A 24966-nucleotide genomic window follows, 5' to 3' on the forward strand; every position below is an offset into this window, starting at 1 on the left:
CCCGTGTCCCCTACATCGGCAGGCGGACTCTCAACCACTGCGCCACCAGGGAAGCCTTCCTTCAAATATTTGAAGGCAGGGACGATGGCATTCTTAGTCTTCTCTTCCTCATATGCCCAGTCTGTGCCAGTTTTGCGATCGTGTTGTTACTCTCTGTAATGTCAGTTTCACGTGTAGGGCAGATTCTAGTAAATGTGTGAATCCTGAGCTTTGACCCTGTGCCAACTCCCTTCAAAGACATGATCTCATTCTATTCTGCATCCAGCCTCTGAGATAAGAACACTTTACCTTTTATAGAGGAGGGAATTGTAGCTCATGAGGTTAGGGGTTTAGGCCAAGGCCATATAGTTAGAAATTGACAGAACTGGCCCATTAACCGGAGCCTTTTGCCAAACACATGTGCATTAATGTTTTTCCTTGATGTACGAGTTTCACCAGGGCAAGGGTGGTGCAAGACATCCAAGACACAGGCCTTCTTATCCTTAGCTAAATATAAATACTGAGACGAGGTGATGTCTTTCTGAAATCTCAAGTCTGACTCAGTAGAGCCCTTTTCTCCCTCTCCTTCTCTCCCACCTGATTCTGGCTGTGGATTGTAACAAGATATGGGGCCACTTCTCCATTTTGGCGGATAGAGGAACGGAACAGAGAGGTTGATACTTTCTGTCCATATTGACTCAGGGAGCCTGTCGAAATCAGAATTGAATCTCCAACTGTCAAAGACAGTTTTCTGTACGCATACACAGAAAGGGCTGATTTCACGTGTGTATGCTCAGAGTGGAAAATATTGGAGACATTTGCCACTTTTCCATAATATTTTTGGAATACAGGAGCCCTCTGGTGGCCAAAATAGCAGGACGGTGTCCTTGGGAAAGGCTGTCTGAGATTTCCTGCCAGGACTCCCCTAAGTCATCTCTGGCTTCATTTTGAGGCCACTCCTTTGCCATTTAGCCTTTTTCTTCCTATGTTCATGGAGGGTCCTTTGCTTTTTTTGCACATTCTCCTTTCTTTTTTCCCCGTCAAGTTCCTCTCCGCACCTTCCCCTCCAGCCCCAGCTGTCGCCCCCGATCCCCCTGGAATCTCTCCTTCCTGCGGTCTTTGGCCTCAGAGGACCCTTTCTGAAATCTGGCCAGTTCCCCTGTGGCAGGTGCCGATCGACAGCTGCTGCTTCAGTCGTGTGGAATTCAAATCCCTTGTGGGTGTTTAGAGCCTGCAGATGGATTAACTAATGATGCCTGTTCATCAACGAACATTTGCAGCATCCCGTTAAGCTCACGGGGCATGCTGATCATCACCCAGGACCCAGCTTTCTTAGAAGAGCAGATGACCTTCCTCTCCCTTAAGCCGGAGGAGCTGACCACACATCACCTGGTCCCTGGGGTGGGCCAACTATCCAAAGCTCGGCCATTCCAGGTTTCTGTGTTCAGCCCTCTGTGGGGCAGAAGTCTGCTTTCCTCTTATAGTTTGCACGGAATGGCCTGGCTTCTGGAAGTCCTTGCCACGCTGATACCAGCCAGGGTCCTTGGCCTTCTCCAATCAATAGAAATTGACTAGAGGCCAGACAAGAAATTCAGGCAAGGCTTTACTGGGGTCCCTGCTGCAGCAGGGGGGAGTAAAAAGAAGTAACAAGTTCCCTTGCTGACTCCCCAAGGTGGGGGTGCAGCAGGCTGGTTCCTTCTGTGGGTGAGGGTGTCGGGCCAGAGGGGTGGGTTAGGGGGCTTGCTCACCTCTCCGCTAGCGCTGTGTGCAGGGGGCATGCACCGTACCCAGCTTTGCCTCCCAACGCCTTGTGTTTTGCTCCCAACTCTTCAGAAGTGGCAGTTGGGTATTTTTGGTCTTTTTGTGTCTTGTTGTCCATAATTTGGCCCAACTGCACATGCACGCAGTTATTTTTAGTCCCTCCTGGTTTCTTTGTATTTTGTTGCTCCAGGAGATGTTTATCCAGGTGCAAGCACTGCAGCAAAGGGTCCCGGGTCCCAGGTCCCAGCCTTAGGACCGTGTCTCAGCACATCAGCAAATAAAGACCCACAAAATAGCCATTCTATACGTGGATAATTGAGAATTGACCATCGTTCCAGAGGCAGATAGTGGTGGCTTCAATGTACCACAATGAACCACATAAGGGGAAAGGACGCTAAGATAGGACGAGGCAGAGATTTTGGTTAAGATTTTCAACCCAGTCTTGCTGGCTCTTCGTGTAATAAGGGGGTGGGGCAGAGTATAACACTTAGGAAGCACATCGGACTCGGGGAAAAAGAGCTCCTTGAAAATGAGCTGGTGACTATTACGTTACGATGCTTAACTATTAGTGGCTTAATCATAGGGCTATGATATTAGCCAGTTCATGACCCTCACTCTGGAGACAGTCAGAAAAGCCCCCCAGAGGATCCGGAATCTGCCCCAGGAGGGTGGCCAGGGTTGAATGTAGAAGCAGTTTTTCTGGGCTTGTATGAAGGTGAAGCAAGAGGAGGTCTCTGGGAGGATCATGAAGTTTGGAAAGCTGCAGCTGTCTATAATCTGCAGAGGAAATGGCTAGAGAGGGTGGAGAGGGATACAGAGGGCATAGTTAATATGGTCCAGCTCAGTGAGCGATGGTGCGGTAGTGACAAAATGCAGCTAAGTTTCTGCTTCTACTCCCTCCAAGGCAAGCAAGAATGGCCATTGGGGGCTTCCCTGGTGGCGCAGTGGTTGAGAGTCCGCCTGCCGATGCCGTGAGCCATGGCCGCTGAGCCTGCGCGTCCGGAGCCTGTGCTCTGCAACGGGAGAGACCGCAACGGTGAGAGGCCCGCGTACCGCAAAAAAAAAAAAAAAAAAAAAGAATGGCCATTGGATGAAGCACCCTGAACTGAGGCTCCCGGGGATGAGGGTTAGGGCAGCATTGGAGAGTGCTGCCTGCAGGCTGCAGAATTCTCTTCTCTCTTAATTTTAAGACAGTGTAGATAAGTCTTTTTAAAAGCCTGCAGGTGTATATGGGTGGAGCCCTTCCTCCAGGAGGGGTGGGCTGGCCTCTGGGGGTGCTCTAGAATGCTCTCCAAACCTGGCATCTAGAACCTCCTGAGGCTTCCCGTTTCCTGGCATTTTATGGGTGCTTAAAGCGCATGATGTCTAGGGGTTGGGGGTGAAAGGGTGATGCTGCAGCGTGTGCAAAGTTTGTCATCTGGACCCAGTGTCCCTCAGTAGGCTGCCTCCTTGCCTCTATCACTGCCCAACAAACCACAGCTACTCTCCCATCTCTCCGTTCTGACACGACTTACAGAATTTGCAAGAATGTCATCGTGCCACCAAGAACCCTTGTAGGACAGCAGCACCTGCTTGACTGCATTCCCCTTGGTCAAGTGTACGTGCTCTGACCACGGCATCCTTTCCAACAGCACTGCCGGCGTGGATGCGTTCAGCCCTCTGTCCTCCCGCGAGACTCTGGGCAAAGGGCCTGGACCAGCTCTATCAATTGTGCTTTGTTTAGCAGCTCCCTCCAAAGACAGGTGCTCAATCAATTATTTGTTATCGCGATCCTGATGTCGCATTGAAAAGTGAGCTGGGTTGGAAGTCAGAAGCCCTGGTGGGGTCCCTGCCTGCCACCCATGAGTCGGGTGACCTTGAATCGAGTCTCACTTTGCTTCTCCAGTCTCCAGTTTATTCAAGGAGGAGATTTGGACCAAATCACCTTGAAGGGCACCTACAGCTCTGAAATCTTCTGCTTTCGCAGGGGTGCCCCCCTCCAGAAGACTGTAAGCTCCTCAGGGGCAGGGGAGAACCTCACCTACGGGGTTCCTGGCATGACCAGCCCTTGAAGGTGGTGGTGGAGGGGTGGGAGATAGGTCCCACCACCCAGTCACCTTCCAGGAGGAAGCCAATGATGCTTTAGGAGTAAGAGGCACTAGGAGAGGCTGGGGGGGTTGCCACCTCTTGTTCCCATGCCTACCGTGCGCCCCGTTCTCAAACTCCCTCCATCGGGAGATGCTGAGAGCCACACACCGGGCCGGATCTGGAAGAGCAGGACCCAGAGGGCAGCCCATGCGTCTCACAGTCCAAACTGGAAGTTGGGGCTGAGCTGTCAAGACCTGTAGAAAAATGCTCTTCACCCCACTGGGCATTGGGAGGACTCTGCTTTCTCATGACAGGACGAGATTTAGGCTTTTCTATGAAAATGTTCATGTAAATGGAAAGAATAGGCGAGAAAGTTCGGGCATGGAGCCGAGGCTTTCGTAAGGGGTAAGATTCCTCAGCTGTCATAAACATCGGTGGGGGGGGGAAACAGGTGGTGAATCCCTGCTTTCCTTACACAAATATTTTAAGTGGATCATAAACCCCCTCTGTTCTCCCAACGAGTAAGTCCTTGCAATGTTTTCATGCTTGCAGCTTAGAATGCCAGGCATTTTTTCCCCCCAGATCAAGCTGGTACATCACTCTGCTAGTGACTGCTGGTGTTTGGGGTAAATAGACTTTGATTCTAGGAGGAGGGCTTGGGTCCTAATTCCCTCACTCTGATAACTGATGAAGAGGCTGGCCCGACCTCCTGGGCTTGATGGACTTACGGGTTGTTGGTGGAAACGTGGCTTGTTTCCTTTCCGATACCCGAGCCCTAGCACACAGGAGTTATGTTCGCCAGACAGGAGAGGTGGGAAGTCGTGGCAGCAGCTCTGGGCGAAACCAGGAGGACGTGATGGGGCCAGTTGAGAGAGGGCGTCGCTGGTTTCTGATGAGGGGGTGCGTGTCAGGGGAGAAGAACCTGGGGGAAGCCTTTTCCTGGAGAGGCCAATGAGATCCAAAGGGGGATCCCACGACCTCTTCAGGGGAGGAAAATGCTCTGAGAAGTGAAAAGAGGTGTAAAGCGAGGTGACGTTATCTGAGGGTCTTTTGAAGTCATCAGACCTCGCCGAGAGAGAGGCAGGTGGTAAAGCTCATTATGTGAGCACGAGACGATTCTACTCACACCAAGGCAGAAGGGAGAGAAGATCTAGAACTTAAAACTGCAAGGTCTCTTAGAGGTCTCTGGGTACTTTATTTTATCCATAGTAGCTTGTATCTGCTACAAACTACTCTGTATAAAATTTTAAAAAGCAGCAAGGATATATTGTACACCACAGGGAGCTATAGCCTTTATTTTGTAATAACTTTAAATAGAGTATCATCTATAAAATATTGGCTCACTGTGTTGTACACCTAAAACTAATATAATGTTGTCAATCAACTATACTTCAATAAAAAAAATATTATTGCATTTAAAAAAAAAAAGTTCTCTCGGGCCAGTGCTTTCATTTTACAGGTGAAGAAACCAGGGCTTATTCCAGGAGTAACTGAGAGGACTTTTTCTAGGACAGGGCATGTTTAGTACAGACTTGAGTGAGAATACCAGCAACCTCAGATACTAACTGTGACCTTGGAGGATGAGAATGCCTACATCTTGGGGCTCTTGAGAGAACTGAATAAGGAAATGTACTTGAAAGCCCCCAAAATTTGGTGTGTGCCTAAGAGATCCCACCTGACAGATGGTCACAGCTCCTTCGTTGTGACTGTGACCCTGTTGACTGAGAGCCTGTACTATCTCGAGAGTCAGTGAACAAAGGGTAACCGAGCTCCTGCTGTCTGCCAGGCGCACTGCTGTTCTATTATAGGCATTTCATTAATTACTAAGATCATATTAGTCTAATGAATCTTTGTGAAACCATTAGCCATCGTGCTGATAAACAAATAACAACAGCGGTGGTGGTAGCAGTGGTGACAATGACTGCTCTAGATATCGCACATGAAATGAGGCCAGGAAGAAGGAGAAGTGCTTTGGGGACCTAGCCCTCGAGTTGGCTCCAGTTTTTGGTTTTGGTTTTTAAAAAATATTTACTTATTTATTTGGCTGCGCCAGGTCTTCGTTGCGGCATGCAGGATCTTTAGTTGCGGCACGCAGGCTCTCAGTTGTGGCATGCGGGATCTAGTTCCCTGACCAGGGATCGAACCCGGGCCCCCTGCACTGGGAGTGGGCAGTCTTTTTTTTTTTTTTAATTAATTAATTGGTTTAGTTAGTTAGTTTTGGCTGCGTTGGGTCTTCGTTGCTGCGCGCAGGCTTTTCTCTAGTTGCGGCGAGCGGGGGCTACTCTTTGTTGCGGTGCGTGGGCTTCTCATTGCGGTGGCTTCTCTCGTTGCGGAGCACGGGCTCTAGGCGCGCAGGCTTCAGTAGTTGTGGCACGTGGGCTCAGTAGTTGCGGCTCGCGGGCTCTAGAGCACAGGCTCAGTAGTTGTCGCGCACGGGCTTAGTTGCTCCGCGGCACGTGGGATCTTCCCGGGCTGGGGCTCGAACCCATGTCCCCTGCATTGGCAGGCGGATTCTTAACCACTGAGCCACCAGGGAAGCCCAGGAGTGGGGAGTCTTAACCACTGGACCACCAGAGAAGTTCCGACTCCAGTTTTTAGCTGCAAGTGATCTGAGGAATGGGAACTCTCCGTGTCACTCATTCACTGGGCAAACATTTACTGAGCGCCTACTATGTGCCAGTCGCTTTCCTAAGAACTGGCGACATAGGGGTCAACAAAAGCAAGATTCTTTCCTGAAGTGGAGATTACATTCTGGCGGAGGCAATAAACAGAGAAGGAAATAGGTCTGTTGTGAGGTCGGAGTAAGAAGTAGGAACACGAATGGATCAGGGCCAGGGGACAGATAGTCGGAGGGATTGCTGCCTAGTGAGGGGCTCTCTCTCAGAGGAGGTGTAGAGGCCTGGATGGGGAGGGAGATGGTCACGTGATCACCCTGGCATGGGGGCAGGGTGGATTCCAGGCCAAGGGAGGTGCTCTGAGGTGGAACCGCAAGGAGGCCATGTGTCTGGAATGTGGCTTGATCCCTGGCTAAAGGTGAATGTTCTGATCCTGCCTGGTTGCAGGAAAATGAGTGATTCACCGCTGAGAGGCTCTTCTCTGGAGAACTTAGGGACAGGCCTGGGGCAGGGCAGGGCCCACAGTGGAGATGCAAGCCAGAGGGACCACGCATCTTGGGACTTTCCAAGAGATGAGAAGAGGCCATGAGGACTGCCCGTGACTTAGCAGGGAGTCTGAGAAATGGCCTCCTCGTGTGTCAGAACACAGAGCCGCGTGGCTCTGGCTCAGTCCGGGGTCTGTCACCGTCTCGTGTCCAAGGCAGTTTTGGTGGAGGAAAAGCAAAGCCAGTGTCAGCTTCAGAGAACTGGGAAGCTTTCCCCAACTCCCCACTTTTCCACTAAACTATTTGGGATCATCAGATATGACTTCCCAGTTGCCTTTAAAGTTTTTGATATTTCCCAATAGCATCATGTCTTAAAGTAGACCCGTGAGGGCAGGGGCCCTGTCCAATCATAGAATTCCCCTGGGAAACAAAGCACTAGCACTAGGTGACACACAGTGGGGCTGGATGACCCTGCTATTTCTTATCTAATAACGTTCCACAAGCTTACTTCCTGCTCACCTCATAAAAGTCCCGTCTTCTTGTTTGTTCCCCATTTTATCTCATTCAAGCTTCAGCAGTTACCCTGGAAGGTAACCTATAGGTTTGTGAAGGCAGAATATTTTCACCAGTTCCGGTCCTTTGGGACTTTGCAAGCTTGTCTCTATTTTCGCAGCCTTCTCTCTACCACTGATGAATTCTTCCAGATCCATGGCATAGTGACAAGAGCACAGGGGCCGGGGGCACTGTTTCTAAGCTTTACTAGCCATGCACCCACCCTTGTAACCCAACCTCTGGGAGCCCAGGTTTCACGCCTGAATTTTACAGGGTGCTGTCCTAGATGTTAGGAAGACCCAGTCAGTATTATACCCGTTCCGTAAACCCTAAAGTGTACACCGAGGTTGCAATCATACCAGCGACATTCTCCCACCAACCTCCTCCTGATCGTTTGAACTGTCTCCTCCTGAACTTCCTGGCTGTGGAATTTTAATTGTTTTCAATGGACAAGTGAACACTGGATTTGTCCAAAGGATAAATATTTTCCCCTTGATTCTGACCTTACCTCTCCTCCTCTCCTCCCTTCCCTTTGGGAATCCCTGGAGCCCAGTGGGTCGATGGCTTCAGGGAATAATCTAGAACGATCCCTAGGTTTTTCCCAAGGACATAAATATTCAGAGCCCATTTCCCTGTCATTCAAATAATACGGTACATGTGGCGTGAGCTTCCACTCTGGGCTGTGTTACAACTGGAGGCCGTGAGGAGTTAAAGGTGAATAAGGGGACATCACAGAGCACAGGTCGAACGGGAGTGATGGACGCACACGTCACGGGGAGACCTTGCACAGTAAAGCAGGCGAAGCTCCACCAGAGCAAAGTGCTGGGGGACCTGGAGGCCTGAGCCGTCAAAGCCGGCCGAGGGGATTGGGGTCCCCTCCTCAAGGTGGCCACTTCTCTTGCTGGGCCATTGCCTGTGTCTCTTCTGTACTCATTTGCAGCCTGATAAAGGCTGACGGAACAGGGCAGGGGCCTTTCTTACCCTATGGGGAGAGGGTTCTATGGGGAAAGGGTACCCCATCCTGAAAGCAAGAGCCCCTGAACCAGTGGATGGAAGACCAGGAGGGAGGGGCGGGGAGGTCGGATCAGGGCTCGGAGAAAGAAACGAACTTGGCCTGGCAGCGATCTGTCCTGTCCCAGGACCGCTTGGGGTTTTACACCAGGGCCTGGACTGTGCCACTCTGCTTACACCAGCCCTGGCAGGAGGCTCCAACGCGCCGTGAGTGAAAGGAGCCTGGACCCGTCATTAAGACTGTCCAGCCGGGCTCTCTGTCCTTTGTCAGGCCCGGGAGGCTCCGTATCATTACTCCAGAGCACTGGCTCCCCTCCGCCTCATTACGCAGTACATTAGCTGTGGGAACAAAACCCATTACAGAAAGGAGGGGGGAGTATTGGCACACGGGGAAAGAAGCCTTCTCAGATCCAGCTAACAACTTGTGCCTATTAACTCAAGAAGATCATTAGAAAACTCCCATCTCCTCCTCTCCTCTCCCCTGCATGCCCCCAACTCCCCATCACTTGCCCCGTCAGACGTGGAGGGGGAGGGGAAGAGACAGAGAGAGAGAGAAAGCAAGGCTCACACTCAAAGATGGTGCTTTTTGGCGTGGTGGAGGCACTGACCAAGATAAATTAAGTCCCACTCCATGACTATTCTCTATCCCCCCCATAACAAAACAGACCGGGGGTATGTGTTTCTTTTTTCTTTCCTTGTGATGAGAACTTTTTTTTTTTTTTTTGCCACACCACATGCGTGATCTTAGTTCCCCAACCAGGGATCAAACCCACGCCCCCTGCAGTGGAAGCCCGGAGTCCTAACCACTGGACCGCCAGGGAAGTCCCGAGACCTTTTAATATTTACTGCCTCTAGCAACTTTCAAATTCACAATACGGTATTATTACTCTAGTCACCATACTGTACGTTACATCCCCTTTGTGTTTCGTTTCTCTGTGGAGAAATCAGCTTCGGTGAGTAATAGCCCAATGTGCTTGTCCACAGCAAAAGAGGATTTTAATTTAAGGAGAATTCTTTGGTTTTGGTTTTGTGTTTTGTTTTATGTGTTTTATTGAAGTTTAGTCGATTTACAATATTGCGTTCGTTTCAGGTGTACAGCAAAATGGTTCAGTTATACATACATGTATCTATCTAGTCTTTTTCAGTTCTTTTCCCTTATAGGTTATTACAAAATATTAAGTATGGTTCCCTGTGCTCTACAGTAGGTCCTTGTTTGCGGAATGCTTTTATTTCTACTATTCGGTAATGTAAATACCAGGGCTGGAAAGTCATTTTGAGATTCATCAATTTAAACCTGTTTCTGCAGATGAGGACACCAGAGCCCAGAGAGAGTAAGTGACGTGTCCCATCCCTTACGAGAGCTGCACATGAGTTGTTTGCAAACCTGGGGTTCTTTCCTTTCCGACAAGCTTCCTCCTGTTTGCTCATCTTCTCTTTCAATTTTCCTCCCTCCTTCCCAGCTAGGGGTTTGAGAATATCCTCCAAGAAATCTAGTAAAGCACCTTGGATATCAGGCCACACGGGACTTGGAGCATGAGCTGTGGCCTTGCCACTTGTTCTTCCTCTCCCCCATGTTAAAAAAACAAAACAAAAGACCAACAACAACCCCCAAACCCTCTACGTAACACGGTTCGTGCCGCTGGTCCCAGGGCAAAGGCCCACCTGAGCTTTCTCTGTGTTTCCCAACTGAAGCAGAAGCAAAGCTGACGGCCCCATTGCTACCTGGACACCTCCTCTGGCGTCCTTTCTAGTTCCCGCGGCACCCCTAGCCAGACAGGGAGCTGATGAATGTGCCTTCGAGTGTACGTGCACTTTTCCCCCTCCGAATGTTCCAGCTCAGTCTGAAACCACTCAATGAAAGAGGGGACTGTGGAGAGGACAAGCCATGCGTGGCTGTCCCCTGGCCTCCTTGGATCACTGGAGGAAAAGCGTTATCAAGAGAATGTCAGAAACCCCACCACCCTAGTAATGTGGGATACTGAGAAAAGATATTTTTCTCCTTAAATCAGAGCCCTTTTTAATTTGTGTGCATGTGTGTGCGTGTGTGCGTGTGTGCGTGTGTGTGTGTGTGTGTGTGTGTTCACTGTACTCTGCAAAATGGTCTGATTAGCATTTCCTTTTCAGTTGGTCCTTCTCTATCCCAGCTGCACCAATTGTGGTCAAGAAAACAGAATTGGTGCAGCAGCCATTCAGGAAAGCAGCTGAAAGGGAAAGAGTGGGGAAAAGACAAGGGGAGAGTTTTCTTACAGCTTGAAGAAACTCTTCCAATAAAAAAGACAGAGAAGAGATGAAATGAGATATTTAGAGGGAGCAGACAAAACGATGCCAAAGACTCAGGAACCTGAATTAAATGATACAAGCAGGGAAAGGTGACTACAACCACCTATGGGAAATAAATGAAAAAAAAAGAACATGTAGAAAAATGCGAAACAATTTCTTTCTTTCAGAACAATGGCACAGAAGAGGCTGGCGTTTTGAGAAATGAAAAAATAGAGATGGAAATTTGCTTATTTCCTTTCCCTGTGCTTTTTAAAATTAATGCTTCTTTTAACATATCCTTTTCTAATAGAGGGAAATGAAATTCTCTGGCCTTCAGCCCCAAAAGAGAGGCGGCTTCTTGCCTTTGAGTGACTTAATGCAGCCGAGTTAGGGTTGATCTAACCATCCTTGCTTTGGGATGGGATCTGGATTCTTGTTTGCTAAGTTTCCCCCTTGATCTTGAGCACACTTCCTTTTGCTCAGTTGCCTTCTTCTTCCCTCTGACATTACTGGGATGGTGGGAGAAGTAATCTGAGATCAGCAGAGTGAAGGCTCTGGAGAAAGTGTAAACCATGTTCGTAATGATGATTCTTGGGATCCTTTTTAAAATATCACACGCAAAACCTTGCTGTGACAGCTCATTTTGATATGCTTATACCTCACCCTTCAAAATCACCTAATTGGGACTGAAATATCTCCAGCTGGCTCTCAGCCCCAAGGAGGTTGTTCTTGGAAAGTGTGATCTCTACTGTCCATTTTCAAACTTGAAAGAGATACGGGGGTGTGTACTTTACAGGGAAGTGTCGGTACCACGGTCCACATCGGGAGGAAGCCGCCAGCAGTTAGGAAGTGACTTGGGGGGATGGACTGGACCAACCCCCTCTGGTCATGATCACAGCCCAAAGCAAGTGAGAGGTCTCTGTGGGATCTCACAATAGTCCTAAGCCTCTCTTAGGGTCCAGGTCACCCAACCCAGGGTATCAGTACTGAAGAGTTTAAAACCTGGAGTCAAACAGACCCGTGTATGAATTTCAGCTCTACCACTTACTGGCTAAGCAAACTTGAGCAAGTTACTGCCTTCTCTAACTGGCTTCAGTTTAAAAATGGGGATACATTATTTGCTACAGGAAATGGCTAGGAGGATTGTAAAAATGCATGCTAAGTACCTACCTTGCAATAAGTTCTCAATAAATTCTAGGAATATTACATGATGGACCAGGAGATGGGAAATCTGGGGTTGAAATACACATGAGTCCGAAGCTGGCTCTGTCACTTTCCAGCTCTGTGAGCCAGGACAAGTTAATTAACCTGTCAATGCTTTGGTCTCCTCATCCATAAAATGTGGGTAAAAATATCTACCTCATTACGTGGGCTAAATCAGATAATTTGTATAAAGCGTATGAGCCATATCAGGCAGATAATACATGGTGATGATAATTTTTATGTTCATTTCCTAAGACTTTGGTGTTCTCCCTGCCAGCAACCATGTATGCGATCTTTAAGATGTTATGGAGTTTTCAAAGACCTTCGTTTCCCTATCTAGAAAATAGGGGTAGAGCTAGATCTCTTTCTCCGTTCCAACACTGTGATTACATAAAGTTTCTATTTTTATGAGTTTTCTGTTTCAAAAATGCCTATTAAATAGAGAATTGCGTTTCCAGAGCCGTTCCCAGGATAGCCTACAGAAGCACCTATTCCTTGGTGACCGTCTGCCCGCCTCCTCTTAGCCCATTAACTCACTGACCTAACACTGGCTTACACAAAGAGCAGAGACTCCCTGGAAGAAGAAATCTTCCTGCACTTGGTGACCTACAACGTATTGAAGACAGATAGCTAGAGATGCTAGAAAAAAGGCAGAAGCTCAAAGCAAATCCCATCGGTTTAAATTAAGGTGGCAATTATACAGAATCGGGACGAAGAGCAAGGGCTCTGATGTCAGTCCGGGTGATGGGTTCAAATTCTGACTCTGTCACTTACAGCAACTGGGCAGACTCCCTCACCATTGACTGAGTCTTGGTTTCCCTTTCTATATAGTGAGGCTTTTAAAAGTGGAATCGTTCTTAGGAGGATAAAGTGAGAGGATCCACGTAAGGTGCCGACACAGTGGCTGGCATATCGCTAGGATGTGCCCTCACAGTGCTAGCTATTACAATTATTAATATTGCTATTGTTGTTATCGTAGTGAACTGGAAGAGCATCACAGAAGAGACATGCAAAGAACTGGGTTTTGAAGGGGGGGCGGAGACTTCAGTAGGGAAGGCTCGGGGAACCGGTCATCGTCACGTGGCAGGTTCGTGTGACTCCTTGGAGGAACCCAACAGCTGTAGGTTTTAAAAGCTTTCCAGGTGATCCTGACACCACACCAGGGCTGACAGGAGAACAACACAGTCCCAGAGGATTCATTAAGTGTGGACCCCTAGACAGGGAGCTGAGACTCCTGGCTTCTGCCCCTAAGGGGCTGCCTGGCACTGTCAACGACACCTCATTGGATTCCAGTTCCTTCCTTTGTAAAACAAAGCACCTCTGAGTCTCCCCATCTCTCCTCTTCAAGGATCTTAAATGGCTTCTCTTGGCTGGGTGAGAATCCATGTCCTGGAGGAATTATTCTCCCCTCCAGTTCATCTCTTGGATGCTTTTCTCAAGCTGATAGGCTCTCAGTGAGCCCTCTGGGTCTTCCCCCACACCCCTCCTAGGTCACTGCATGGATTCTGCTAGTTCAGTCTGATGGGCCTCTACCTGGTACCATGGAAGGAGGCCACATGGGAAGGCAGTGTGCGGGGACTGGGGTGACAATCCAGTGATGGGCTCTCCGAGCGACTTGGAACTTGGTAATTGTGTAACTTGGGGCTCCTGACAACAGTAATGGCTCACGTTTGTGGAGCATTTACAATGTGCCAAGCACTGTCCTAAGAGCTTTAACTCTGTTGTATGGTGGAATCCTCACACGATAGCAGGGTGATGTTCTTCCCATTTCATAGCTGTAGATGTAGACTCTAAGGCTTAAAGAGATTAAATAATTTACCCAAGATCACAGAACCCCTATGTGGTGCAAGCAGGGCCAAGTCTCAGTATCCCGGGCTCCAACATCAAGGCTTTCCTGTGCCGGACCACGGGACCTCTAGGAAACAAGTCACGGTAATTTCTCTGGGCCAGTGAGTGGATCACACAAGAGGGTGCAGTCTCGCTTCCCATATCAGGCAGGGCATTTGTTACCTCGGGTCCAAAGGGGTCTCTAGAAGCCATTTACCCCTTCACCTGCCCCGAGGAACTTTCCCCAACCCGCCGCAGCTAACCTCCCCCGTCTTGGCACCCTGCGACCACCGGGGTTTGTTTGAACTGAGAATGTGCTATAAGTGTAAAGCACGCACCAGATTTAAAGACTCAGTCTTAAGAAAAGGTCTAATAGCACATTCATAATTTGTACGTTGATGACATGTGGAAATGATTATATTTTAGAAATTTGGGTTAAATAAAATATTATTAAAATCAATTTCACCTCCTATTCCTTTTCACGTCTCATGTGGCAACTAGACTATTTAAAATTACGTGCGTGGCTGACATCCGTCGCTCACATGATATTTCTAAGGTCTGGAATGAGACCACCAGTGTTTGAGACTCCGCTCTGCCACATCCTCCCAGTGTGACCTTGGGCAAAAGTTCCTGAGCCCCCGTGGGCTTCCGTTTCCCCGTCTGGGAAATGGGGATAAGAAGAAGACCGGCCTTGTGAGGTTATTGTGAGCATATAATGACTTAAATTTCCTCTCTTGGAAGGCGTTCCACTTCCTCTCCACCTCTTCGGGATCTGCGTCTTCCAAAGCAGCACGGTTTCTTGGAACTCCTGGGACTTGAGATGGTCCTTGACTTTCTTGCCTTATTAGCTGACAATTTCAGTGCACATGCCTGAAGTAGCATTTGAAGCGGTCCGTGAGTTCCTTGAAATCAGGTCCTATGTTTTTATCTTTGTACTTCCCTTCCTGTCAAGTCTCCCGTGGACCTAACCTACGGCCTGGTCAAAGCGGTGTTGCATAAATGCTTATTAATGGACTAGTTGATTAATATGCCTGCCCTGCCCCCATGCCAGGAAGTTGGCAGTGCTTAAAAGGAAGTGATCCCCTTTCCTCTGGTCATTCTCAAGCCATCTCTCTTGGTTATTTTCTCCAGCACGGAACAACCCCATCTCTCTCATTCCAATTGCCCTGCCACTTCTTAGGCTTTCAGAATGGATGGTGGCTTTTTTTTTTCAGCATGTGAATATTAAGATCAGCTGTAATTTGAAGGCTTGAAGGATGTGGCTGGGTTCATTAAATTCTAATTGCGCTGATGGGTAGGCAAGATAGTTGCTTTAATTAAGGAAGCCCTCCCTTGGCTATTTCTGTGGCTCTGGTGGTGGTGGAGAGGGACGCTGAGAGCGATGGTTACTGATGTGGTGTTGAAGGGAGTTCAGAAGCGCCACTGCTGCTACCCTCCGGCAGTTCCATCTTCACGTCTGCCAAGCACCGCAAGTCTGTCACTACCCTTCCTGGGAGCTTACCCAGGAGGGGAAACTTTCACTAGCTTTGGATCTCGCTCAAAGTTCAGGGAACATGTCTTCCGGGGAAATAAACTACCCCCAAACAGCATACCTTTGAGGGAAAGGATTCTGGCTTTGATTTCTCTCTAACAATCTGGACTGATATGGCAATTGCACCACTAACGGCCTTTTCTTTTGGATTAAACATGACATCCCTTGGAAACACCCTTAAAATGCTCCTTGACATTTAGGAGAAGGCAACAGAGTGAGTTCTGAGCCCTTAGTGTGGAATCATACGGAGATGGTTGAAGCTCCAGGATGCTAGAAGGAGAGGGGGATGTAAAAGATGCTGGCGGGGGGATGTGAGGGGCGCCATGGGAAAATTCTGCCAAGTGTTCCCAAGGCCAGTCCCAGAGTAGAATCTAGGTGAGCTATGGAGTGTCTAACAGGTGTAGGAGATGCTGCGTTGTACTGCTCAGATCTCCCTTCTGGACCGAAGGATTTACTCCCCTCCCCGGCAGGGATGCAGTTGGCTCACAGCACTCAGCTCTCAGCTGTCTCCGGAACTGCCCTTGCTGAACAGAGATGCCTCCTCCACGGACAGATCCCCTTCCCAAGGCAGCCTGGGCAGTAAGGGTACAAAGACATGGCCCCGTGACTCAGCCTGAGACACCTCTGCGGGCACGTCCCCTGTAACTGATGGACCAGCCGAGGCCTTTGGGACTGCGTTGCAGCCCAGCCCACCCTCTGCTCCTACCTGCTTTCTTCTCTTCCCCCGTAGGTGGCGATCCAAAGAGCACTTCCCAATAAATGTCCTTCACACTGATCTTCATTTCAGAATCTGCTTCCTGGGAAGTCTGACCTACAGCAGGCGGCCCCCCTCTCGGCAGCCAGGTGACTGCGTGTGGGCCTCTAACACCCTTACTACCCATCCGCTGCAGAAGCTTTCAGCATCTGCCTCTTCTCTTGCTCTTGGCTCCCTGTGTGGGTAGCTCTGACATCACGTCTGCAGCTCCACACACTAACTCTGAGTTCAGTCTGCGTCTTAGCAGATAAGCACGCACTGCTGGCATCTCCCGAGGTCTCTCACTCCATGTCAGCTGGGACCCCCCGGAGGGAGAGAACTGCGTCTCCTAGGCTCATCGTACCTCCCCACCAAACTCAGTTCAGACTCATTCCTCTTGGGGGGAATAGTTAGTGCTGCCTGTCAAGCCTGGCTTCCAGAAGCTTCTGGGACTTAGTGCTGCCCTGAGCCCATCACCAAAGCAAAATGTCATAGACGCTGGCTGTCAGTTTCTGAGGACATTTTGTCCACTTCTCACTGGAACAGGAGTCGTCCTAGGCATCCCTGAAAGGTAATTGTACTTTAGCTCGCTTTTGTTTTGTTTCTGTTTTGTTTTTTTTGTTTTTTGGGTTTTTTTTGTGGTACGCGGGCCTCTCACTGCTGTGGCCTCTTGCGGAGCACAGGCTCCGGACGCGCAGGCTCAGCGGCCCTGGCTCACGGGCCCAGCCGCTCCGCGGCACGTGGGATCCTCCCGGACCGGGGCGCGAACCCGGTTCCCCTGCATCGGCAGGCGGACGCGCAACCACTGCGCCACCAGGGAAGCCCACTTTAGCTGGCTTTTTAATCAAGAACACTCAAGATGTCAGCTCGACTCACTGCCAAGCACGGGTCCTGAACCAAGCCTGGCACCTTAGCGTCTGTCATGAATCCCAAACAGAGCAGCCTAGAAGGGCTGAGTCCACTGACAAGAGCACTCAGAAGGCCAAATGGTAAGATGGAATCATAATAAAGGGCCAAACACAATGTATTTTGGTTTTGCTCAGTGACGCACGCTGAAAATGCGCCTCTAAATCCCACGTAGCCTCGCCAGCGTGGAATGATCCTTCCCGGAGCCAGCTACAGCATCTTCTGCTTAAACCTACAAGCCCAGCAGTAGTTATGCTTATTCTTTAGACTGAAAGAGTTTCTCCAGACTCCCTGGCCACCCCTCCTGGTGCCTTTCCACCCAGACAGACAGGTAGGAAGTTCCTTCAGTTCTCTGATCAAGATTCTCCCGGTTTCCGCAACACCTGTCCTCCAGGAAGGGCAGGGAAGAGCGTGTCCTTCATTCCTCACAGACTTGCCCGCGCTTGCCTGTCAGTCCTTCCAGGGAAGTGGCTTCTCTGGTGGGTGCCTGTGTGTCCACAGCACCATTCCCCAGGGCCAAGTGCCAAGTGACGAAAGTGTCAGGGCTTTTGAAATTGTCAGAGAAACTGATTTCCTTGTCCAATCTCGTCCCGTACAGTTGGAGGGCCAAATGCTACTTTCGTGTCGGCTGCCACGCAGATCAAAGGCTGCCGACAAGGGGCTGAAGCGTTGGTGCCTGGCCTGCTTCAACCTTCCCTCGGCCCAGCATGGGGAATGCTCCTGGCTTTCGGCTTCCTTGAACTCTCTTATCAATCCTCCTTTGAGGGCCAACAGACGAAGGGCCTGGGAAATCGTTTTGAGGGACATAACTCAGAGAGAGCATTCTTAAATTGCAACACGAGGCCCTTTTCTGGGGCAGTGAACTCCGTCAGATGGAAGTCCCAAATAGCCATCTTTTTTAAAGTTATAAGTCTCTCCGGAGGATTTTCTTTTCTTTTTTTAAAATTTTATTTATTTTTGGCTGCGTTGGTTCTTCGTTGCTGGGCGCCGGCTTTCTCTAGATGCGGTGGGCAGGGATGACTCTCTGTTGCCGTGAGTGGGCTTCTCTTGTCACGGAACACGGGCTCTAGGCGTGTGGGCTTCAGTAGTTGTGGCTTGCGGGCTCTAGAGCGCAGTCTCAGTAGTTGTGGTGCACGGGCTTAGTTGCTCCGCGGCAATGTGGGATCTTCCCGGACCAGGGCTCGAACCCGTGTCCCCTGCATCGGCAGGCGGATTCTTAACCACTGCGCCACCAGGGAAGTTCCTGGAGGATTCTCTTGGTAGATGCTTTATCAGTTACTAAATCTCCCAAAGGTTGGTTATTAAAAAACTGAAAGTCTCCAGTATAGCTACCCTGCCGTTCATTATTATTGTTGTCTTTGTTATTAGTTTAACAAAGTATTAATAAAATTTATGGTTGGAGTCAAGTGCAGAAAAAATTTGCAGAAGGAGGGAGGCCAGAGGAAAGAGGAGACAAAGATGGGGCTGGGCAGAGTCAGCCATGCCTTGGGAAATGCAGGCGTATCAGGAGTCCAGAACCGGGGGCTGGCCTTTAGCGGCAGCGTCCGAGGAGGTGAGATACCGGTCCTGGTGGAGAATCTCCACCCACGGACCCCACAGAGCAAGAGTGAGTCTCCCCTCTGCTCCTTATTGGGTAGGACACGAAAGAGATGACTTCTGAAGCCCCTTCACGTCTATCCTAAGACCATGAGGTGAGTGAGTGATGGACAGGTTCATGTTATCAGTAACCGCAGACGTATCTGAAGATATATCAAAGTCAAGGTTAAGACAGGCGATGGGGTGCAGATGGGCAGTTGTAGAAAGCATCCAAGTGCCCCAGGAAGGAGGCGTGACAGTCAACTGAGAGTGTGGAGCGTGGTACCCGGGGCGTGTACTTCTGGACTCAACAGGACCACTGCTGGCTTCTTAATTCGAGCTTTCTCTTCAGTCTTTTGGCCCGTGCTAAGCAGCATCCCTTGACTGCCCTCTCCTTTATACCTACTTCTCCTCCCAAATACCCCCGGTTTTTCTGACTAGTCACTGGCCATCTGCAGGACTCAACTAAACCAGACAGGGGAGATTCTCAGCCTTTTCTTTGAAACTACATTCAGGTGCTACTGGAGACACCAAAGTCTCGAAAATGAAAAAAGAAAATATCTCCAGCTGAGACTGAGCACAGCATTGACACACTTAGCCCAGAAAGCTTCCTTTTTTACCCAGCTTGGCTACTGGGAGCTGTCAGATCCCAAGACCAGGGAGCCTTACTCCTCTGGGTGTGGCCGTTCCTTCCTGCCCACCTCAACTCATCCTCCTCCCCAGAACCAGCACTTGCAAGACTGTACTTTCCCAGCCTGTTTAGGTCTCGAGTCTTAGCAAGAGGTTGGATGGTAAATTTGTGTAGAGAGGAGTCCCACATTACCTTAATCTGTTTGGTTTCTGAATTTCAGGTGGCAAGCTGTGAGAATCCAGACAGCACGGTGTGATCCAAAAATTTATCTGAATCTCTTAAGTCCTCGAGTTTAGGCAGCAAGGTTTACTTGTACCTTTATTTATTTCCATAAAAGTGTCTCTCACTCGACAGTGGGTTTCTTGAGGGCAGACCACCAGATTTCTCTTTGTTTCTGCCTGGTACATCATGTACTAAGTACTTGATAACTAAATCAAATTATACAAAAAAAGTAGAAAACGCTGGTTAGACATTGGGATGGGTAAACTGGGTCAGATAGGATTGGACACTAGAGCATGAAAAGCACATTGAAAAGATTCGGAATATGAAATGAAGTTCTCAATCCCCGCTGTCTGTTAGAATCATCCAGAGAGCTTTTAAAACACGCTCTTGGTTGGGCTCCATCCTGGACCAATTAAATCGGAATGGAGCTTTTGAAAATGGGAATCCAAGGTTGAGAACTACTGACTTAGCCTAATTTGCTAAGCCCCATGGTGTACCTCTCCTACTGGCACTAAGTTTAGCCTCTACCAGTTGACACGTGTTAGGAAAATCTTTCCATTTACAGACATTTGTTTATTTGCATGGAGCCAGGCAGGCAACACCCAAGTTTGGTGAAGCATCTGGGCCATTGAGAATGTCAATATCACTTGATGACCGTGTCCATTTCATGAGAATTTACTAAGCCCAACAGAACGCTAGATGCAGGGAGGGTTATGAAAGGACCTAAGACAGGGTGCCTTGTTTCTAGGAGAGAAACTGGGCTAAGGTGGTACCTGTGAGCCTTTACAATGCAATGCATCAGCAGTCACATGCCAAAGTGAATGATGGAGATCAAGATGGTGGTGGGAGTTCAGAGGACATGGCGAGTTACAGAGGGAGGTCAGTCTTGAGCTGGACCTCAAAGGATGAGTAGGATTTGAAGAGGTGGAAGGGAGGGAGAAGAATACTTCCAGTTGCAAGCACTGGTAGGGTAGGGCTTGCCAATGATGCATTTCTCTGATCCACTCTGGCCCTTGAAATGCATCTAGTTCTCACGGGTCCCAGGTGAAAGTCCAACAAGGATGCAACATCTTTCAGACTCCCTTCCTTTGGTCCTCTCCTCAGCTCCCCAGTGCTCTCACTTCCTGGTCCTTCACATCTGGGCCAGAGACTCCCCCAGTTCCCTTGAGTCAAGCATAGATCTAGACTCCTTGGTCTTATGGTCCAAAGCTTGGCTCTTCACTTTTTTGCCTTCAGCATCTCTGAGATTGTTAACTGAGAGACATTCTCTCCTATGAGTGGCTCCTGGACCTCTCTCCTGCTGGTCTAGTCCATCCTTCTCTCCTCCCCACCAGCTGTACCCCAGAATTCTAAAGGCATTGTCTCCTCCAGAGCAATGAGGAAGGTAGCAGTCAATGTCCGAACCTACAAGAGAGCCTCTCAACCGTTTTCACGTCATGGAACACATAGGAAAAATAATGATATTCACATAGTAAATGGAGCTCCCTGCTCTCTGCTGTCTTGCAGAAGCGACTGGCCCTGAGGGCTGAGGGGATGGTTATCTGTCCCTGGAACTGGGCTGCTGGACATCAGAGGGAAAGCCATGTTCCAAGCAACTCTGCTGCTAGCTGATACCCTAACCTCTGCCAACCTCCAGACCAGTACAGCCATTCTCAGTTAGGTTTCCCCATCTTCGGAAAAAAAAAAAAGAGGAAAACTTTCAAAGAGATACAGACAGTAAGGCCAAAAATGAGATATTTTGGCTTCAAGACTAGATTTTGATCGCTTGGTAGGACTCAGAAAACTGGTTCAGACTTGAGCAAGAATGTGCCTCTTGTCAAAGTTCCTGGAAAAGATGAAAATCTTAAGGGTGCTGAGCAGCTGTGCTTCTCCCAATTGGGGCAGGACCCTCCTCTTGCTCAGGTGACATGTTGTCCAGTCATTTTCAGCTGGACCCTCTCAGCAGCCATGGAGGAACTGTGATCAGGAAGAAGATTCCCATGCCTTAGTGGGAGCAAGATGGGATGGGCTGCTGCTCGGAGGTTCCATCTGAAGAGCAAATCAGTGCTCAGGGGTACATACAAAAGTCCACTGGGGTCCAGACAGGATGTGGGTGCAAGCACCTAAGATGACATAGTAGAATGTCCCAAGGATGGCCAGAATGTCCCAACAGGTGAGGGAGAAAGGCAGCAAGCAACTCTAGAAACTCGATGCCCAGGCAGGAAGGCGGATAGCCAACACTGCCAGACTCCTGAACCTCCAAGGCTAAGAATTAGCAAGGACACCAAAAATACTTCCTCTCCCCTATGCTGCTGCCATGCTGGGGATGGCCCAACGGGAGGAACCAAAGCCAAACTGGAGAATCACATCACCAGCGGGGTAGTCTGGATGGACCAGCCAGCCAGAGAGAGAGACGAGCCTGGAGTTGGAGAAGAGAGGAAAAGCTAAACTAGGGTACCAAATGGGATTAGAACCAAAGCAAAGGAGCAGCCAAGAGTGATCGCTTCCAAGTTAGGAATCGTGTCTTATGTACCTCTGTGTTCCTATACCTAGCACAGAGCTGCCATGAGGTTGAATTAATTTTTTTTTGGTGGTGGGGGGGATCTTAGTTCCCCGACCAGGGATCAAACCCGTGCCCCCTGCAATGGAAGCGCGGAGTCTTAACCACTGGACCACCAGGGAAGTCCCGAATTAATTTTTTTTTAATCAGGGGGTGACTATAGAGCTGAGCCCAAAGTCATAAAGATCAAGTGTCTCAGCCACAGAATCAAGGGCTGCAAGGGCTGAGAAAGCAAGTCAGGCTGGCTTGCTGTGTGTTAGATGCCTGTGCAGGTTATCTGGTCTTGCGGCAAGGAGACCCTCATAGTCCAGAGAGAACCAAAGCACGGGGCCAATACTAGCAACATCACTGCCTTACAAGATCCCGAGATTCCGGAGTGCTTTCCGGTTCAGAGAGGACACTCAGTAACTTATCCAGTGCATCTGATCTGCACAGACACCTGCTGAAGATATCCAAGAGTGGGTGAGAAGTGCTCCCCTTCTTCTGACCGGGCTTTTCTTTCTCGACTGCCAATAAGATGGAGTGGACGCCAGCGGATTGTTTACCTACAACGCATGTGGAGTGGGAAATCGGGAGGCCCATAGGAGGGACCCTGGCTCCATCCGAAAGCCAGCCGTGCAGGGAGCCCTGGTGGACGAGGGACTGGGGAACCAGAATAAATATTGAACTTTCATTTTGAGGCACTGTGTGCTGGTGCGGCTGTTGCCCTCGTGATGCACAAGCCATGAGGGCTAAATATTTACCCTTTTCTAATGGTTCCCACCAAACTGCTGGATGCCCTCACTCTACTGTAAGTTACCTGTTTGTTGGTTCATTCATTCATTCATTTACTTATTACTTTCTTATTTTTTAAATGTGTTTGTTAGTTTGGGAAAGAGGTTGGGAGGGGGAGGTTTCAAACAGAAGTTGAGTCAAGATTCTCTTCCATCTCAGAGAAAGGAAGTAAAACCACAGATGGAAAGTCAAGGTATAGAAAGTGCTGACTGGCTTCTAGATCATTTACTCACAGTTGTATTAAAAAAAACAAAACACAAAACTTTAATTTGGAATTATTTTAGGTTTACCAAAATGTTACAAAGACCGTAAAGAGAGTTCCTGTATATCTCTCAGCCAGCTTCTCCCGCTGTCAGCATCTTACTTAAGTGTGGTGCGTGTGTCGAAACTAAGACGGTGACATTGGTGCCACACTATTAACTAAATGCCACAGTTTACTCAGTGTCACCAGTTCCCCCATTTCTGCCCTTTTTCCAATCCAGGATCCCACATTGCATGAAATCGTCATAGCTCCTTAAGTATCCTTTGATCTATGTCAGTTTCTCAGTCTTTTTCTTGTTTTTTTATGACCTTGACAGCTTTAAAGGGTGATGATGGTCAGGTATTCTGTAGAATGTCTCTCAGTCTGGGTTTAATCTAATGTTGTCCCATGATTAGACCGAGGTTATAGGTTTGGGGGAAGAATACCATGAAAGCCAGGTGCCCTTCTCACTGCATCGTAATGGGTTACACACAGCGTCAGCATGACCTGTTACTGGTGATATCAACTTGATCACTAGTTTAAAGGGGTATGTTTCCATGGAGTTCCTATTTTTCTGTAGAGCTGTTCTTTTTTCTCTTTCTTTATTCCATTCTTTGGAAGCAAGTCACTAAGTCTAGCCCACACTCAAGGGGAGAAGAATTAAGCTTCCCTTCTGGGAGAGGGGATTATCTAAACCTACTATTTGAAATTCCCCTGTAGGGGAGATTTATTCCTTCTCTCTCCTTTATTTGTTTAATGACTTACTTTTATTAGTGTATCAGTTTCTCAGCACCACCATAACAAATTACCACAGACGGGGTGGCTTAAAAGAATAAAAATGTGTTCTTCCGCGATTCAGGAGGGTGGAGGTCTGAAATCAAGGTGTTGGCAGGGTTGGTGCCTATTAGAGGGTCCAGGGGCGGACCATCCCGTTTCACGCCTCTCTCCTGGCTTCTGGCAATGCTTTTGCTGCTCCTTGGCCGTAAAGGCTTCCCTCTGGTCTCTACCTCCATCTCTGTGTCAGCTTCTCCTCTTCCTATAAGGACACTCTAAATTCAGGATGATTTCAGCTCAAGTTCCTTAACTAATTACATCTGCACAGACACTGTTTCCAAACCAAGTCACATTGTGGTATTCCAGTGGACATGAATTTTGAGGGGACACGGTTCAATCCAATCCAATCAATATGGACTCAGGAAGATTTATTGTATTCTTTAGGTTCGAATCTGTTTGTTTGTTTCCTCAAATGGTTCCAGCTTTGGCCCTGGGGAGCGCTTCCAGGTTAGCGTTTGTATCTTTTTCGCACGTCCCCATCTTTCCTTCTCTTTTCTTCTATTTTCCTTCCTTTTCTCTGTCTCTCTGTCTCTGTGTGTCTTCTTTACTTCCTGACACCAAAAGATGCTCCAGGCTCATCTTATATTTTCCCTGTCCTAGCCCTAGAATCAGCCATTTCTCCCTGCAGCTCTGATTCCTTTTACTGGAGAATGTTATTTAGAAATAAGGATCCAAGTGCTGGGTATGTTTGTTGCCAAGAGGGTGTGGCTGCTTCTGGGTCCTCTCTACAGACAGAGTTAGGAAATATATGTATATGTGCTAAGTCGTGTACACACACATATCCATATTCATTTCTGTATCTCTAGATCTATATACGTATTAAATAAGTTCTTACCGCTCTCTCCAACTGCACCCTGGACTCTAGCCTTCCCTCCAGCGAAAATGTAACTTCTTTTTCTGGTGGTGAGAAATTTGGCTCTTTTATCCATAGTTTATTTACTTATTTGTTCAGCCCTGGTTTACACATAAAGTAGTTTCAGAATTGCTAACCTGTACCTCTGTGAGAAGCACATTTTCCAATGAGAAGACCGTGTTTTGTACAGTGCTCTCTGTCTGTAGCCTTACCGTTTCCAGTTAAAACACCATTTCCCACAGTTACTTAGGTCAGCTCCTTCCCCCCTTCCCGTCACCACCCCGCCCCGCACCGCCCCTTCAGTGTGGTTAAGTCATACATTTGCGATACAGTTATTAGATCCATTTGTCAAAGTCTCCATGACATTC

This window comes from Physeter macrocephalus, chromosome 6, assembly GCF_002837175.3.
Source record: "Physeter macrocephalus isolate SW-GA chromosome 6, ASM283717v5, whole genome shotgun sequence".
In the NCBI taxonomy this organism is placed as follows: Eukaryota; Metazoa; Chordata; class Mammalia; order Artiodactyla; family Physeteridae; genus Physeter; species Physeter macrocephalus.